This window comes from Engystomops pustulosus, chromosome 4, assembly GCF_040894005.1.
Source record: "Engystomops pustulosus chromosome 4, aEngPut4.maternal, whole genome shotgun sequence".
Lineage (NCBI taxonomy): Eukaryota > Metazoa > Chordata > Amphibia > Anura > Leptodactylidae > Engystomops > Engystomops pustulosus.
Genome location: NC_092414.1, coordinates 95,570,714 through 95,589,359, shown reverse-complemented (window position 1 = coordinate 95,589,359; position 18,646 = coordinate 95,570,714).

Genomic DNA, 18,646 nt, shown 5'->3' with positions numbered 1-18,646 from the left:
AGAGCCTCAGATTGTTTTTTTTTTTTTTTTTATGTTTTCCTCACTGGTAACTGAATGCAGAATTATCTTTCAGCTCTGGATGGCAAAATATATATTGTATATTTTAGATATGTTCACCATTAAATGAGTTACTTAGGTAAATACCAGACCTGTTTTTGCAAATCCAACTTCTGGGCCAGTTCCTCTGTGTATCACCTCATTGCAGGAGGTTCTCTCTATGTCTATCGATTGGTCAAATAGAAAACAGGGCTGGCGTAGCCCAGAAATCGACTGAAAGAAGCTTTAAATAGGGTTTCTCATGAACAAACGTTAGGGCCCTATCCACAGTTCACAAAACAAGGGGTCCCATGTTCCTCCGTCGGACCCTTTGTCACTCCATCAGACTAATGGAGCAGATGGCCATGCATGACCGTTCTGCTCTATTAATCTCTATCGAGCTGACGGAGATCGCCGAGTGGGGCAATCGGCAATTTGATGGAGAAGAATGGTCATGCGTGGGCGTCTGCTCCATTACTCTGACGGAGCAACAAAGGGTCCGACGGAGGAACATAGGACCCCTTGTTTTTGTGATCACTGAGACCCCACTGAAAAGCAAGTTAGGCCTAACTTTTGTTCGTGGGAAAACCCCTTTAAAAGTTGTCATTTGTTTAAAGCTTCATTTGATACAATGTTCTGAAATACCAACATAGTTGTACATATTTAGCAGTTTTTCAATAGTCGTTCATGTAAGCAGTGGAGCAGCATTAAAGATGTTTCTTATAGCTTACACTTTTAGGGCTTATTCAGACGCCGTCTATGGGGATGTATATGCGGCCGTAAATTTTTGGCTGCAGATGTTTCCCCATAGGCGGCACGGCGGTGGTACGCTGCCACATGTGTGGCACCGTTCCGCTATGCACACCGGGAAAAGATAGAGCATGCTCCATCTTTTCCCAAGTGTGTGTGGCTGTATAATGATGTGCTTCCTGGTGCTGGTGGCCACGCCCCCTGCAGCCTGTGTGTGCATGTGTGTGTGTTTAGGAGAGATACAACAGCTCCAGGCAGCCATGTTACAGCAGAACATGTCAGGTACATGTGCAGCTAATGTCTGTGTCTCTCACCTGTATATTAGGAGGATGCAGCATGTCAGCAGATGCAGCACACACACTAGCAATACTTTACTATACATTACACACAGACATGAGCAGGGGGAGGAGAGCGGAGGGGTAACAGGGGTGACATCACTGCCTCTGACCATGTGACCAGCCTCATTTACATGATAAAAAATAGATAATTTTACAATGAATAATGTATGAAATAACTAGATAAAGGCTGGGATGGGATCCTTGTGAGCTGCTCCAACAACTAATAGTGACAGGACAAGTGACACAGACCTGATGACAGGTGTCCTTTAAGTAGTAAACATTCTTGACAGTCTAAATGGGTTGTTTCAAGGCTTGGATTTCTGCAAAATAAGAAAGGTAACCTGCAAAAATCAGCTGTGTGAATGTATTTTTAATCCTTGGTGAATACAGGATAAAGGATTTTATACTGTATACACAGCTTTACTTATTTTGCTTTGGCACTGTAATTTTCATGTTTTCCAGGATGTGGCACTGTTTAATAGGATTATGGCTAGAATATGACTTGGCACATTTTAAATGAATAGATATATTTATATCCATCTACATACATATACTGTATACACACATGCACATGGCTCAGCTGTTCACTATAATAAAATAGTCCAGGTATTTTTGGCTAGTTCATATTTTGAAAATTAATGTGTTGAAGCTTCATACAATAAGATTTGTCTAAATTAATATCTCTTATATTGCTGCGCCCGACTGTCTACAGTTCGGCATGTTTAATGTACTTTTCTGTATTTTAGTCTCCTGACTATTGTTATCCGATATTGTTATCCAATTGTAGACTTCTACCTGTTGCTCTTAGGCCCCCCTGTACACAATCATGCTAGGTCTGTGAGACCAGACCATCACCCCAGTCCATTTCCATGGACCAAGCGTGTTCTTTTGGAGGAGGACTTAATCTGTACTATACTTACTCTACATCAGCATCGTGGTATTGCATTACATGAGCAGCTAGAGCCAGGGGCTTAACTTGGAGAGGCAGGGCCCCATAGCAGACTTCTGAATGGGCTCTCCCTAACTCATCGGTACAAATATACATGTTTGTATACTCACACATTTATACAATCTATATACTACAGAGATACTATAGTTGTATTTGTTTACATGCACTGGGATTTGTTCTTATCCCCTTTTAGGGTTTTTAGATGATTTTATATTTATATTTTTGCATATATTAAAGATCTGTTGTCCCATCCCTCTCCCCCGCCATTTCTTATCGTGCAGCATAATATGTATATATTGGTGCACATCCTCTATTCTTTAGTGTGTCTGGTCGGATGACTGGGCCCCCTGGCACTGTGGGCCCCATAGCAACCGCTACGACTGCTACTGCTGTAGTTGCACCTCTAGTTAGACCTAAATCATCTGAGAGAATGAATTGTGATCTTTATAACTAACAGCACAGTTGCTTTTCTAATGAACAAAAGTAGATGATAGGTATTTTTGCTTTACCACTAGACTCGGGTAAACACATTACCAAAGATGTGTTCTTATGCACTGGTTCCAGTCTGTTCTACAGAGATGGAAGCAGCAAGAGACTTCTCCTAAATAGAGAACGTCTAGGTGTACTTTCCCCCTAGTACTATTTGTTAGATAATTTTTCCTTTTGGATACATTAAAACCACTTTTATGCATTGAGATTAGTCACATGTGAATTTTCACATGCCCACGATTCAAGAAATTATAGCAATATATTATTCTACTCCACTATAGATATAATCATGTCTGTCTGACCGTGCTTATTTAATTCAGTAGGAAACACTTGCTCAGCCTACACAAAGTGTGAAAGAAAGCAAGACTAAAAAGCAGCCGCCCTATGATCTCTACCTATCACATATTTCATGTTCACACCGGCTCACTAACATTTGGCATTTCTCCTTGATTTGTTGTCAGCACCCAGACAAGGACAAATCCCTGTCTGCTCCGACCATATTTCCTCAGAGTTATTATTCTCATCAGCACCTAGTCCAAAAATACTGAAGCCCAAGTGACAATGAAAAGGTGTGGTTTGAGAAATAGAATTTTTACTGGTTGTTTGATTATGTTCATTACTTTCTGTAATGAACATAATGGGCATGTTTAGGTGGTCTTGTGGTATTTTTAGGAACACACATGCATATTCAGAAACATAAAGTTCTGGTTGCCCATTACCCAGCTCATATAAATTTCTTTCACAGCCATGCTGGTAGAGTACACATCATTCACAACTATCATTACCATTAACATAACATGTTAACTTTATTTAAAAGATTTCTAATATTCTTGCAGTAACATATAAAAGAAAATGTGTGCAAAGGTATAACCACTTATAGAAAAATGTACTATATTTACAGTGGGTATGGAAAATATTCAGACCCCTTTAAATGTTTCACTCTTTGTTTCATTACAACCAATTGGTAAGATCAAAAATGTTTTTTGATCTTACAAAAAAAACTCTGCACCCCATCTTGACAGAAAAAAACAGTAATGTAGCTATTTATGCTAATTTATTAAAACGAGAACAACTGAAATATCTCATGGTTGAAAGTATTCAGACCCTTTGCTGAATAGTGAGTAGAAGCAGCCTTTGAGCTAGTACATCCATGAATCTTATTGGGAATGATGTAACTAGTGTTTCACACCTGGATCTTCTGCCATTCTTCCTTGCAGATCCTCTACCTTTACCTCAGGTTGGATGGTGAACATTAGTGGAAGCTATTTTCAAGTCTCTCCAGAGATGCTAAATTGGGTTTAGGACTCTGGCTGGGCCAGTCAAGAATGGTCACAGAGTTGTTTTGAAGCCACTGCTTTGTTATTTTAGCTGTGTGCTTAGGGGCATTGTCTTGTTGGAAGGTGAACCAGTCTGAGGTCTAGGGCACTCTTGAAGAGGTTTTCATCCAGGATATCTCTGTACTTGGCCGGATTCATCTTTCCTTCAATTGCAACTAGTCCAGTTCAATTGCAAATCAGACCAAATCTTATTTCTCATAGTTTGGGATCCTTCATATGTTTTGGGCTTTAATATGTATTGCACAGAGGAGAGGCTTCTTTCTGCACACTATGCTATAAAGCCCCTACTGATGTAGGGCTGCAGCCCCTACTGATGACCCTGTGGAATCTCCCTACTGCATCTCTGGAGCTCAGCCACAGTGCTCTTGGGGTTCTTCTTTACCTCCCTCACCAATGACTCTTCTCCCATGATTGCTTAGTTTGGCTGGAGGCCAGGTCAAGAGTTGTGGTCTTCCCAAGTTGCTTCAATTTAAGGATTCTATAGGCCACTGTGCTCTTAGGGACCTTGATAGGTCCAAAAATTGTTTTCTAACTAGATCTTTGCTTTGCCACATTTCTGCCTCGGACATCCATGGGCAGTTTTAGACTTCATGATTCTCATGGACTCTGACATGCACTGTGAGGTCTTACATAGACAGGTGTATGCCTGTGCTAATCAGTGTAATTAAATACAGCTGAAGTCCAATGAAGGAGTAGAACCATCTCAAGAGGATCAGAACAAAATAGACAGCATGTGAGTTTAATATGAGAGTCACAGCAAAGGGTCTGAATACTTAAGACCATGTGATATTTCAGTTTTTCCATTGTAATAAATTAGCAAAACCATTTACATTTCAGTTTTTTCTGTCGAGATGTCTCACCCGAGGCAACACAAAATTCTGCACTATTTTTGATAAATGTGGGCCATTGTAACATTGTGTACTATATTCTTTTATTTTATTCCTTTAGTTTTACATATTATGCCCTTTTTCTTTTATATATTTTTATATACTGTATGGCAGATTTGTAAAATGTAAAATATGTAAAATGGCAGATTTATAACATTATGGCCCATGTTTATCAAAAATAGTTCAAGCTGCATTACTAGTTTGCCTATAGAGGGCGCAGTGATTCATGAATTGTGTCACTCGTTCTTAATGAATTTGGGGCCCATGCACTGCTCTGGCAGGATGCGGCATCCGACTGTGCACCGGAACGCCTCTTTGGGTGCACATTGATTATCTTGTCGGCAGCTGCGACACAAAACTGGTGCGGACACTTCTCAAATACATGTGCAAGCAGGTTACATGTTCTTTCTAGTGCAACCACTTTAAAAAATGTGGGCCTATGTACTTCATAAAAAGGGGTTGTTCACAGGGATTCACAGATCTGCAGCTTCTGGACAATGACAGTGAGTTTTTTTAAGTCCATACAGTTCCCTAGTGCCTAAATCTTTGTTTACCGTTTTTGTTTTATTTTTTAAAGAAAAAAACTATGTATGACTGTGTATCAATGATTGGCACTGTTGCCTTGCAACCAAAGGGAAACAGCTGCAGAGTTTGTTCTTTGTGTTTGCATGGATTTTTTGCATCCCCCTACACTCCTAAAATATACTGCTTAGCTAATGTGGGCTCTACATAACATGAAAAGATTCAATGGGGGCAGGGACTATGTTTTGGAATATGTTGGAAAGTAATCATTTTGGATACTTCCCAGATATCAGAGCTCATCATCACATTTAGTTCTCTTTTTTCTTCCGATAGTGTCACACAGTCTGCATCAAAGGTCCACAGTCAGATGCCCTCCATCTGTTGGATCACTCAAACTGGAAGATGCCATTTCCACTAATTCGGTTTATATGAATTTATGTGTATTTTTTTTATACCAATGAATATAAAATCTTTTATTTAGCATCTTTGGGGAGGTAAATGTGTCCATACCTGAAAGACTGATTGCTCCATAAGTTTTGTGTGTCTTTGTGATATGTCAGGGAGGACTGACTACTGCGGGATAGTCCAATTTCCATATGCAGTCAAGTTCATCCATAAACTGTCACTTTTAGTGAACATATTTTGTCCTATTTATTTCTTTTTGACGCTCCTCCTGCTTCTTACTCCTGTTGCTTTAATCTTTTGTCATGGTGTTCAACTGACCAGAGGACAACAATGGGTTACACTCATGTTCCCAGAATAGATGTGTGGAAGCAAGCGATAACCTGAAGGAGCTGACAGTCGATGGACAAGTTTTATCTCCTGCCAGATGGCACATTATTTTGAAAAGTGAGTGGGATAAAATCTATTTTGGTAAGTCCCTTTCTATTTAAAGTCAACAGAAGTCAATCATTTCTCAAACACAACTAAGCATAAATCCACATTTGGCTCCTGGATGAGTGTTGGAAAGATTACTTTATTATTCAGGTGCACAGTGAGAATAATATTGGACACATGAACACCCATCATAATACCATAGTACACTGCATACCACTGCAAGCACTCAGATTAATTATCCAAAATGGATGAGCAATCAGACCAAAGAATCTGCAAGCTGCTGTTTTTCTTCTACAGTATCTCACAAAATTGGGTGCACCTTTTATACATTAAAGGAAATCTACCATTAAATTCAAGCATGATAAACCAGGGAAACTTGGTCATGGTATAGGGAGACTCTATGGCCCAGGTCAGAATACTCCAGCACGTCCGCGGGAACACATTAAAAAAATTTCTTCTTTATTTCATGACATAGAATATCAAGACAAAAAGGATAGACATAGCATAAAACCGATGCGTTTCGTCCCATACATACTTATTCATGGTCATACCCAAAACTTCACACCTCCAGCATTTAAAGTAGACCCTCCCAATTCCACTTAAGGTGAGTGGGAATTGGTTATCATGTGATTGATCTACGTCATAGTGGGACAAACCCACAATCCCTAAACGGAATCCCTGTATAAAATATGTAATATATGTATATATATTTTTTGTTTTTAATAAGGGGAAGGGGGTCCCCATGCTGTAGTTTGTTATGGCCTCCAGTAGTTATGCCCCTGTGTATATTAACTATTCCTACTTTCTGATAGAGTTCTGTTTTTAATATAATTGTCAATTTTGCAACCAACATTCTGTTTGCATATATTAAAGGAAATCTACCATTTAAAAAAAATAAAAACAATGTACAAATACTCATCTACTCTCCTCTTGATGTTCATTCCGATGTGTCCTCTGCTAATCCTGACCCACCGGTCAAGATGATAATTTATAATTAGCGCTCAGGGCTTCTAATTATGCCCACCCCTGCACGTGACGTCACGCGAGAAGAACCCGGCAAGAAAAACCAAAATCCCAGAAATAAAGTAGAGGCAAAAACAGGACAACAAATACATCTGTATTATTTGGAAGAGAATCAAGAACTTACATCTAGGTAGATTGTTCTATTAAAACCCTAATGATGACATGGGGTGCTTTCTAGGTGTCAGCATTACTAAAGAAACGGTAATAAACCAAAGTTGGCTTAGCGGCAGTGTGAATTTACCGGTGGTGATACACTTCATACACTTGGATCTATGGAAAACTAAGTCACGGATCACAAGCTTCAGCAGGTCTGAAACTTTGAAACTCACCACACGGGTTCATTACAAGAGGCCGAGAAACATTAAATATTCCCCATGTAACTGATTCTTGCATATATTTCTATGTGCTCATACACACAGCTGAGTATTTCACAGCTTATTGCCCCCGTGAAAAAAATTCAGGGCTAGTCCTATTCTTGGCTTTGCCATCCTGTAGACGTCTTTGGGGCTGTGAAACAACACTGATGCTACACAGTTGTCATTCATGTACCGTCTGTATTTGCGTCATTTAGCAGCCTTCTGTGTTTTTTTTTAATCCACAAAATCGAACGACACAAAGACCGTTTTTTCATTAGATGTTGAGAAAACGGGCAATAAATGGTTGTAAAACAAAATGATAAAACTACAAGTCTACAGACTAAGTTTCTGTGCTAGAGGTCTTACTTATATGAATTATTAACTCTGTTTAGTACTTAGTTCCTGACACACAGAACCCAAGTGCTGGACCTAAACTGCAGTGGTGCATAGATGCTCCCATTTTGCCAGCTCATGGTACTGCTTATGACTGGGGGTGCCGATCTGCTGCCATGACAGCTGGGCGGAGGCTCCCATTGCTTTCATTTGTCACTATTATAATGTACCCACAATAAGCATTGTATTCACATTATATTTCAATACAGTTCTATGGCAGTATATTGTATGAATGATCAAACCTCCCTACAGTTCAATTATCCACCAAAGGGGCCAGAATTTTTTTTTTTTTTCAAATGTACAGTAATCTCCTTATATTTGTTATCCATGGCCTCCTTTCTTATAAAATCAACTTTTACAATTATGCTAAAGAGCGATTCCCTGTGCTGAAGCTTCACAGGCTGTTAGAATGTATCCCTTGCACCTCTACTCCCTCAGCACTTCACCTCTCCTTCTGCAGCACAGGAAGTTTTAGCACACAGTGGAGTGAAGGGGGAAGTGCTCCTATTCTGCAAAATAAGTTGTTGTAAGTATTGTATCTAGGTGAAGACTGGCAAAGTCATCTTGTTCCGCTAATGGACTGGATCCTCCAGGAACTCTTGGCAGTCACCCTCAGTAGGAGCTGCTTGACATTTTATTAAAGCTTCACTGACTAAACTTGTACAGTAGCCAGTAAAATTTTCCCAGGCTGTAGTTCAAAGGGTAGGTCAGAAGACTGTGTGAGTACACTCCAGCATTGCATTATTACATTACTACAACTGTAAAGTAATTATATTTACAATGGCTGCACGGCAATATTTCCTTTGAGTCCTTGTTCTTCTAGTATATTGTGTACTTTCCAATATTTTATGATATCTTGTGTTCAACCCAAGCCAACAAGTTATGCTTAATGGATTACTTCAATCTCTCTGCAGTTCACCTAGACATGGCTCTCTCTCCCTGCACTACAACCTACTCCATTTGCTGCTTCATCAACTTTTTTCAGGAATATGACATGTGACATGTGATCTAGTGATCCAACTGGATCCAAGTAAAGACTCAGCTTGGCCCTTGAGCTTTGCAAAAAGTAAATTAGATAACACATCAGGATCCCCTTGACGTATTCCTTAATAGTAAAGCACAAAGTTGTTAAATGGAATCTGGCAACTTGATTTAAAAATGTCAGTGGTTTTTAATACCTTCTTTAACATTACCTGGCTCCCTGCCAGCAGTGTGTGTTGAGTCCCGGGGGAGGGGAGCTCAAACAGTACAAGTCGTCTTTTCCTCAATCCCTCCTCCCATCCTCCTCACTCATTGCCCTCAGCCTCACCACTATTCCCTCCCCTAGCTTATGTCACCTCCCCGCTGCAAGCAATTCTTGTTTGAACAGCATCCTCCCAGGATACAGCTTCTATATAGAATTTATGTAATCTCATCTATATTGACAGATGATGTTTCTTCCATTAACTGCCTGCTTTGGTAGAAGGAAGGCTTATAGGAAAGAGTAGATTGTGAGCATAGAGCCACACATTGTACACTATGAAATTGAATGCATAATAATAGCAATCGCTAATATGCATAGTTCATATCCTTTATCAAACATGTTTGTAGAAAAAAAAACGTATCCTTCCCTTGTCTGATATTTTTCCAGAGGCAGCAGAAGGAAGACAACTTGACTATGATATCATTATTTCCAGGAACAAGTCCAAGACACCAGATTGTCTTTTGTTTTTTCCAAGTGACTTAAACATTTTTAGTTATGCACTAGAAGCATGAAAAGAAAGGCAGTGAAATGGTGTCATTGCCCTCTGCTTTGTTTGGAACAGGCAGTGATGCATTTTTCCATACTACCACAGCAATCTAGATTTCATTCATTTGCCCATTATCTCATCTCATTTCAGCCAAATAGCAAAAATTCCATTTTGAGGCTGGAAATCTGATGGCAGCTAAAGAGGCAGAATGTATCCTTTAGATCATTAAAATAAATACCACAAGCTAGAAGGTCAATCTATTCTAGACTCAAAATGGCCAAAGTGAGGCCAAAAGACAATGTAATGAAAATAAAACAAAATTCAGGCCGTTGGCTTAGCTCCATACAGTTTACAAAATTCACTAAGCTGTTATAAATATTTCTAGCTGAAATTTTTTAATACAAATATGAATTGTGAAATTGAAAGACTGTAAATGATTTTAAAAAAATTCAAAAAGTGCATTTTTGTAGTAGTAGTAGTAGTTGTAGCCCATTCACCTTAGGAATGCCAGCTCCGAATTATTCACATGAATGTAAATGTTTTAACGCACAGCAACACTATGTCCTATTGTGGTAGGGAAAGGTCAGGAGAGAATGACACTATCCCAGAAGCATTCCATGATCATATCATAAAACTGTATTCTCTTTGTGGCGCAGCCATGCGACCAGTGACAATCCATTTCTAAGCTGTATGGACATGTGCTTGCAAAAGGTGCAGCCAAATAAATCAGGGACAGTTAAAAAAAACATTGTTATTTCCATGCTGGTGTATAAGAGTCCCTCACAGTTTAGTAATTTTGTCTGTATAGCCAACAAATTAAAAATTTAGCCAGCATCCGGATACTATTACTATAGTATTTGCAGTTCTAATAATAATCATGACTTAATAGGCTAAAACAGTAAAAATGTAATTAAAAAGTCAAAAATCTAAAGTTAAAGATGTTGTAAAACTTTTATTCAACAGGATAGGGGGATATATGATTGGCAGAAGCCATGCAATTGAGACCCCCCAGGATCCACAAAATGAGGAACCCCAAGTCCCTCAACCAGCTGCATACTAGTAGGACTTGGAATCCCGTATAAAGTAATTGGAGTTCAGAACAGAGCTGTGTGTAGATATGTCTATTTATAGGTTTTTATATATTTGTTTATGAGTGTCCATCTGTCTATACAGTATATACCTATATGTGTGTAGAAAAAAAAAATATACTCTGGGGCACATTTACTAAGGACTTTGCGCCAGTTTTCTGGTAAACTTTGCACATTCTCTCTAGTGCAAACTGCTTGCACAGGTATTTAAGAAGTGTCTGCACCACAAATGTGTCACACACAATCGTTTGTGGTGCAGCTGCACTAGGCACCATGTGTCACAAAGTAGGGGGTGTTTTGGTGCTCACTCGGACCATGCGCCAGATTTAACCGACAGAAGTGTGTCGCATGTCCCATGTTAGAGATAGACTAGGAAAAAAGTGGTGCACTCTGTTGGGCCAGTTCAGGGAGCGTCAGATTCATGACGATGGGAGCCACAAATCATGAATCTGGCGCACCCTGCATTATACACAAGCAAGCCACACTTGAGCCATTCTTAGTAAATGTGCCCCACTGTCTTTTAAAGCAATGCTTTTTATTGTATAGTAAAAAAAAATGGTCTTCACATAAATATAATCTCGGATTAACTTTTATACTGCATATGACAAACTTTTATTTAGAAAAAAAATATACCTTTGTAATTAAAAAAATGTACATTCTTACAGCTTCCATGTAAATGACTTTATAGCAGAGAGCAGCTTCTTATGAATGTCCTTCATTAATTGATTATCAACTAGTGTCACCACCAGGGGGGTGATTTGAACTTTTAGGTTTTTTACTTTATTAAATTATTTTTGAAACTTTACAGATTTTTTTTTTTACAATTATTTTTAGACCCTCTAGGGTACATTAACTCTAGATGGTCTGAATGCTCTTACCATATACTTCAATACTACTGTATTGCAGTATTTGACATTTTTGCACAGTATTGATTGCAATCAGCCACTGGCTCAGTGTACAGCTTCGCCGGTGGCATCGGAAGATTTATAAGCCACGACCGGTGCAAGCATTGACCGCGTTTATTTGTGGGGGTTTTCTGCAATATGCATTTATATATTTTGCATTTATTTATGAAAAAAACTGAAAAATAGCAAAAAAGTTTAAACATTTGCTCTATTTTAAAATTTTCAAACAAATAGTCATACCACAAAAAATGACTTAATAAATAAAATTTAACATATGTCTGCTTTATGTTGGCAACATTTTCCTGTAATTCTTTTGTATCTGTGGGATTGTAGGATGCTTTTATATGTACCATTTGGCCTCCCTTTGATTGCCCTTTGCCTGCCCTTCATCATGTTTTCGGATAAGTGTGCTATAGATATGTGGAATTTTTAATACTGGAAAGTACCTCCGGCTTATCTTATCTTATTATTTGTTTCATTGCACTATTGCTACTTTACCCTCATTTGTCTTACTGTTGGACCGACTACTTCTTTAAATTTTGGGTATACTCTGACTCTGGGGCACATTGAAGGGTTACTCTGTGGATGTCCTATTTCCATCTGGGACTATTTGTTTCCCCTATGTATTTGATTTTCCCATTTGTGGGACATATATGTGCATAATTTTGTGTAGATATATAAAGGATAGATATTTTTATTGATAATTTTGCAGCTCTTTCTTTTGGTGGTTTTGTAGTTTAAGAGTTGAATGTGATATACCATAGAATATAGGGGTTGATTTGGTTTTGGTTATATGGCTTTTATGTTTAGTAGCAATTTTCAAGAACATTTCCAAATTCATTTTATTAAGGGCAATTTTAATAAGTGATTTTAATGGACCTAAACAACAGAAAACACACATGAATTACCCCATTTAAGAAACAATACCTCTTAAATTATTCAAAATGGTTTAAGGAGCTTTATTAACCCTTTAGGTTTTCTTCAAAGTTAAATCAAAATGGAAAGGAGAGCACAGAGGGGAGAGGTATGCAGCTGTGTAGTGGAGGGGTTAATTGCATGTGTTGTGCAAGTGATTTATGGTGTGGAGGGTCACTGTAGGCATCTGATCTCCTTTCTCTGTAAAGGAGAATGAGGAGATCAGGTACTGATACTGGAAGTTCAGTCAGGGAAAGCCTGCTTTCTGCTGTGATTTGTCAGTTTTACTAACTGACCGATCACAGCAATCACTTGAGGGGGACTTCTATTCCTCCCCTGACATGTTGCAAACACTGGACCTTTGATCCTGTTACCCTGCTTTTTGTCAGGGTGACAGACAGAAGCCATGATGTTCCACAACTTCATGGTGTCTTTATGCACTGCTGAAATGTTTGCGAAATTTTCTCAACGCTACATTTGTCCATAAACTATAATTGATGTAATTAATCAGCTAAATTCAGATTACTACTGCCTAGCATGTCACTTATGTATTTCATAAGTCCATTTTAAAGAACATTTAGTATATTTACCAGTGTCAAATACAACAGCTACAATTGTAGTCCAGGCTCAGATGGAATTTGAAGTTGAAAAATTTTGGAATTCCTGTCGAGATGGGTCTCTGGCAAGGACCTTCATGCTCAACATCTGCTAAAAATTTATCATCACTAGGACCCCTATAAGCTTGTTGAGACCAATGGCCTCTCATAACATCTGCGCCCATAAAGTATGGCAGAAGATGCCTTGCTGACTACAATTTTGCACTTAGTTTGCATTCTGTCCTGCACCAGTCGGGACACTGCCTCAGTTCACTACTTGATGTTTTAAGTGATTTCCACCCCATCCTTCTGTCTTCTCTTAATTTTGTTCTGGGCTACAGACAGTTAAGCTACCTGTGATGGACTCACTCTCACATTCCTCTCCTGTTAGTCTAGTCTGATATAATATTATAGGATTGACTGCACACTTCTTAGGGCTTTATATAAGTCTTCATTGGAAATTTCTTGTGTTTTCTGGACTTCTGTACTCTATTTGACCCCTTCTTGTCTTCTTACCATCTATTTGTCTTTTGATTCTGTACCAGTCCTCTTGGTTTTGAAGCATATTTAAACAACTATTCTTCTGTGTTCATACTGTCACCTATCATCTATGGTTGGATAGGCAAGTTGGTAGGGACAACTTGGTGGGTCTAGCTTGAGGAATTACTGTTCATGCCCATCCCATCTTTTTCCATGTAATTGCCCATTCCCAAACATCAACATTACACTTCACTGTTCTAGGATTCCTATAAAAACAGAAACTCCAATAAAGGTCTCTGGCTCTTTAAATTTGGCAGATTAAAACCTTTATTTTTTAAAACAGGGCTTAATTCAGTAAAAGTACTATGCATAAAAACATAGAATACAGTTAACATACAGTATAATAATTAAATAATAATTACTACATTACACTAAAAAAAGGCATAAAGGTAAGCAAGCCTCCGCATTTTGGATTAGACCTTATTCATGGCTATAAATAATAAAACCTTGACTGGACCTTCTTGTATCATTGTTGTACATTTACTTTACAATCCAGTTTTTTTAATCAATGTGAATGCCCTAGTACTTATAACTCTCAACAACTTCCATCTCCATGTCATCAATGACAATTTTGGGGATATACTGTGCATATCTGCCGTTCATAATTCCTTGGTCTTACTTAGGTGTAACAATAGGCCATAATCGTTACCCCCTCGGCCATCCTTCCCCACAATTACAGAGTCATCTGTAATCTCCGCAAATGACAATTTGCAGTACAACATCTGTGGCCAGAAGTATACTTGGAAAAAAAAGGGAAAAGAAATTTAGAATCAAACCTCCATGAAAACATCATAAAAATAACAAAGTATTGTTTGGTGTACGCATAGATTTTTACAGTGATATGAAAAAAAGCTGAATTTCAAGGTCACTCTCAACCGCCTATAGAAGAGTGCCACTGTTTCTGTTACAAAGAGATAATGGCCCACATTTATCAAAATTAGTTCAGTCTGCTCTATGTGCAGTTTGCCTCACTAATTGAATACTGGCCAACCCTGCACTGCTCTGGAAGTGTGCACCATCTTTTTTTTTTGGTGCACCTTTAACATAAAGGGGCAGATTTATCAAGCTGTCTGAAAGTCAGAATATTCCTAGTTGCTCATGGCAACCAATCACAGCTCAGCTTTCATTTTACCAGTGCTCATGAATATTTTAAAGGGGAGCTGTGATTGGTTGCCATGAGCAACTAGGAATATTCTGACTTTCAGACAGCTTGATAAATCTGCCCCAAAGTGTACAACACAATTCTGTTGAGCAGCAGTAATAATTGTGATGCATGGTCCGAATCAGCACCGGAATGCTCCTTTAGGTGCAGAATTTTGTGGCCTGGCGGTCACAGTGCAGCCACGACATAAAACTGGCGCAAATACACAAATACATGTGCAAGCCTTTTGTATGCCCTTTTAAGTGCAAAGTCAGACTGAAAACTGGTGCAATTTTCCTATTGTTTGCCTCTGTTGATAAGATGATCATATAGGATATAGAGCAAGGTGACTTCCATTCATGTAGATAACTCACTTCATGCCGCAGCTACCCTGTAACATTTAAACCTGGACACAGAAGAAAATGAGTTACCTGCCCTGTTATTCTTCATAGCATCTCCCATTGTCTCCACCCACAATGATTTCAGAATGCAACCTTCAGATTTATTGTTTGAGAGTCTGACATATTGGCTCATTGTCACTTGAAAGCTTGTAAATGAACTTAAAATGACCTCCATTTCAATTTCAGTGCATGACTCATGTGAAAAAGCTATTTCCACAAACAAGAATCTAAATGACATAATCCCTCTAACTCTACTGTAACCACTCACTGGCAATACAACAAATCTATGTTTAAAAGGTCATAGCATAAAGAAAGAATACTTATTCGCACAGCCATGTTGGGCGAGAAAACATGGTCCACATGTTGGGTGCATTTTCCGACCCTCCAGCATGTTAAGACACATATTTTGCTACATGTTCTTGTAATCCTGACACAGTTCTGGATTTACAAATTCGTCAGCCAAGTAAATAAGCAAAGGATACATAAATAAATACAAGTCACAGGTAATTCTAATTGTGCAATATTCTAGCCTTTGATTTCATTCCCAGATCTGTATCAATGTGAGAAAATAATGTATCTTCTGCATTTCCGGACCTGGCTGTCCCTCCATGTTCCTGTGTTACCTGAGTTCCTCCGTGTTGCTGTGTTCCTGCTTTTCTGTCTCCCATGTGCCTAGACCTCCGGTTGCTGACCCCGGATTGGACTTGACCTTGCATCTCTACCGCCTGCCCTGACCCTGTGCCTGGACACATCCATGAGACTGTCTTCCATTAAGGTACCTCGACCTTGGCTGCCATCGCAGGCTAGTCGCACCTTTGGAACCTTGTGGTACCATGCCGCAGAAAGACCATCCCGCTTCGCAGCGGGCTCTGGTGAAGACCAGGTGCCGGCTAGTACCACCTCCCTTGGTGGTCCAGAGGATCCACTGATCCTGAACCCTGACAAGCACATTATTTCTCTGGATTGCTATCACTACATCACAATAAAAGAACTTTGTTTATGAATTCATAAATGCCAAGTTATCTTTCCCTATAACGTATAGCACTATAACATTTCTTATGTTATATACTTCATACTGACAGCTCTGCTGTCCTGTACTCTCAGCATCATATTAGTGCACCACTGTATAGCCACAGCAATCCTGAAGCTTATCGTAAGATCATAAATCCTTATGCTGCTGTAGATTCAGCCAGGTCAGGAAATACAGAAGACACATCAGTATCTCCTCACCTGGACATAGATGTGAGAATAAAATCAAAGGCTAAAATATTACACAAATAGAATTAGAGACTTTATTTATTTGTTTGACACATTTGTGAATAAGTGTTTCAGACATGTACCATAGCAAGTGAACAACCCCATTTTTTCCTAAGTCAAAGGACATTAAAGGGAACTCGTCATCGGGTCTTAACCCCTTCACGCTCCGCGGCGGATATATCCGCCACGGAGCGCAGTGACTTAGCGCTCAGTGGCGGATATATCCGCCACGGCTCCTATGCCGGCTCGGCTCTGGATCAGAGCCGAACCGGCATCGGGAAACACGGGGTGCCGGCTGTAACTAATAGCCGGCACCCCAGTGTAACACCCGCGGTCGGAGTTGTCTCCGATCGCGGGTGCTTAACCCGTTAGATGCCGCGGTCAGCGCGACCGCGGCATCTAACAAGTATCTGGGGGGTCCTTCCCCCACGATCGGCCCCCCCGAACCGTTTTCGGGGGGCGCCGATCGTTGCTATAGTAACTCTGGGGTCCGATCTGGACCCCAGAGTTACTAGCAAGAATTGCCAGTAAGATGGCGTCTGTGACGTCATCTTACTGGCAAAGTGCCAGCCTATGCAAGTGCATAGGCTGACACTGATAATACTCTGCAATACATGAGTATTGCAGAATATTATCATGAAGAAGCAATCAGAAGATTGCTTCTTCATGTCCCATGGTATAAAAGTGAAAAAGTAAAAAAAAAAAGTTATTCAATAAAAAAATAAAGTCATAAATCACTAAAAATGCCCCAAACCCCCAAAACATATAAAGAGACATATAACTCAAAAAAAAAGTCTAAATCATAACACAAACCCCACATATATAGTATCACCGCGTCCGTAACAACCCGTAGAATAAAAGTAAATCATTATTGAACCCCCACGATAAACGCCGTAAAAAAAAACTGTTATAAACCCTCCAAAAATTATGATTTTTACCTTTTCAATCCCACAAAAAATGATATAAAATGCGACCAAAAAACCATATGTACTCAGACATGATACTGGTGCAAAGTACAACATGTCCCGCAAAAAACAAGCCATCAACCAGCTCCGTAGCCAAAAACGTAACAAAGTTATGCCACTTGGAAGATGGCAATACAAAAATTATAGATTTTTCCCCACATTAGGGTTTTGTTTGACAAATTTAGTAAAACGTAAGAAAATATATTCATGTCTGGTATCCCCGTAATCGTATCAACCCATAGAATAAAGATAACATGACTATTAGTCTATACGGTGAACACCAAAAAAAAAAAAAGTCAAAAATCCAGTACAGAATTGATGCTTTTCTACTCCTGCCCTCAAAAAAAGTTCCTAAATTTTCAACAATAGGTGATACCAACCCCAAAATGGTAACAATGGAAAAAGCATCTCATCCCGCAAAAAAAATGCCGTCACATGGCCCCAATAACGAAAAAGCGAAAATTTTATAGCCTTCAAAAGGGGCCAATGAGGAAACTAAAATCCTGGCAGCTGCAGCGCCCTCCTTCCCTTCTGCGCCTCGCTGTGCCCCCATAAAACAAGTAACGGCCACATGTGGGGGGTCTCTGCACTCAGGAGAAATTGTAGAACAAATTGTATGGTGGGTTTTCTCTTTTTATATTTTGGAAATGTGTAAATTTTGGTGCTAAATGAACGTATAAGGGAACAATATGACCATTCTAAATTTCACCTCCATTTTGATTCAATTACTATGAAGATCTCAAGGGGTTAACAATCTTCGTAAAAGCTGTTTCTGATAGCTTGAGGGGTGCAGATTTGAAAATGGGTAGATTATATAGGGGGTTTTGATGCTAAATATGTAAAATTTCATTCAAAACTGTATTTATCCCCAAAATAGTCAATTCTGAAAATCCGGAAAAGCGATATTCTATTTGTAAGCCGCGTGACGTCAAAATAAATTATCCAGATATTTCAGAAATTATGAAAATGTAAAGTAGACAAATGGGAAATGTTATTCAGCAACTTATTTAGGTGGTAAATCTATCTGCCTGAAAACGCAATGATTTAGAATTTCGAAAATGGCAAATTTTTCAAAAAATTTATCATATTTTCTTTTTTTTGTAAATAAACGCAAAACTTATCTGCCAAAATTTACCACTAAAATAGTACAACATGTGGGGAAAAAACAATCTCAGAATCGTTTTGATAAGT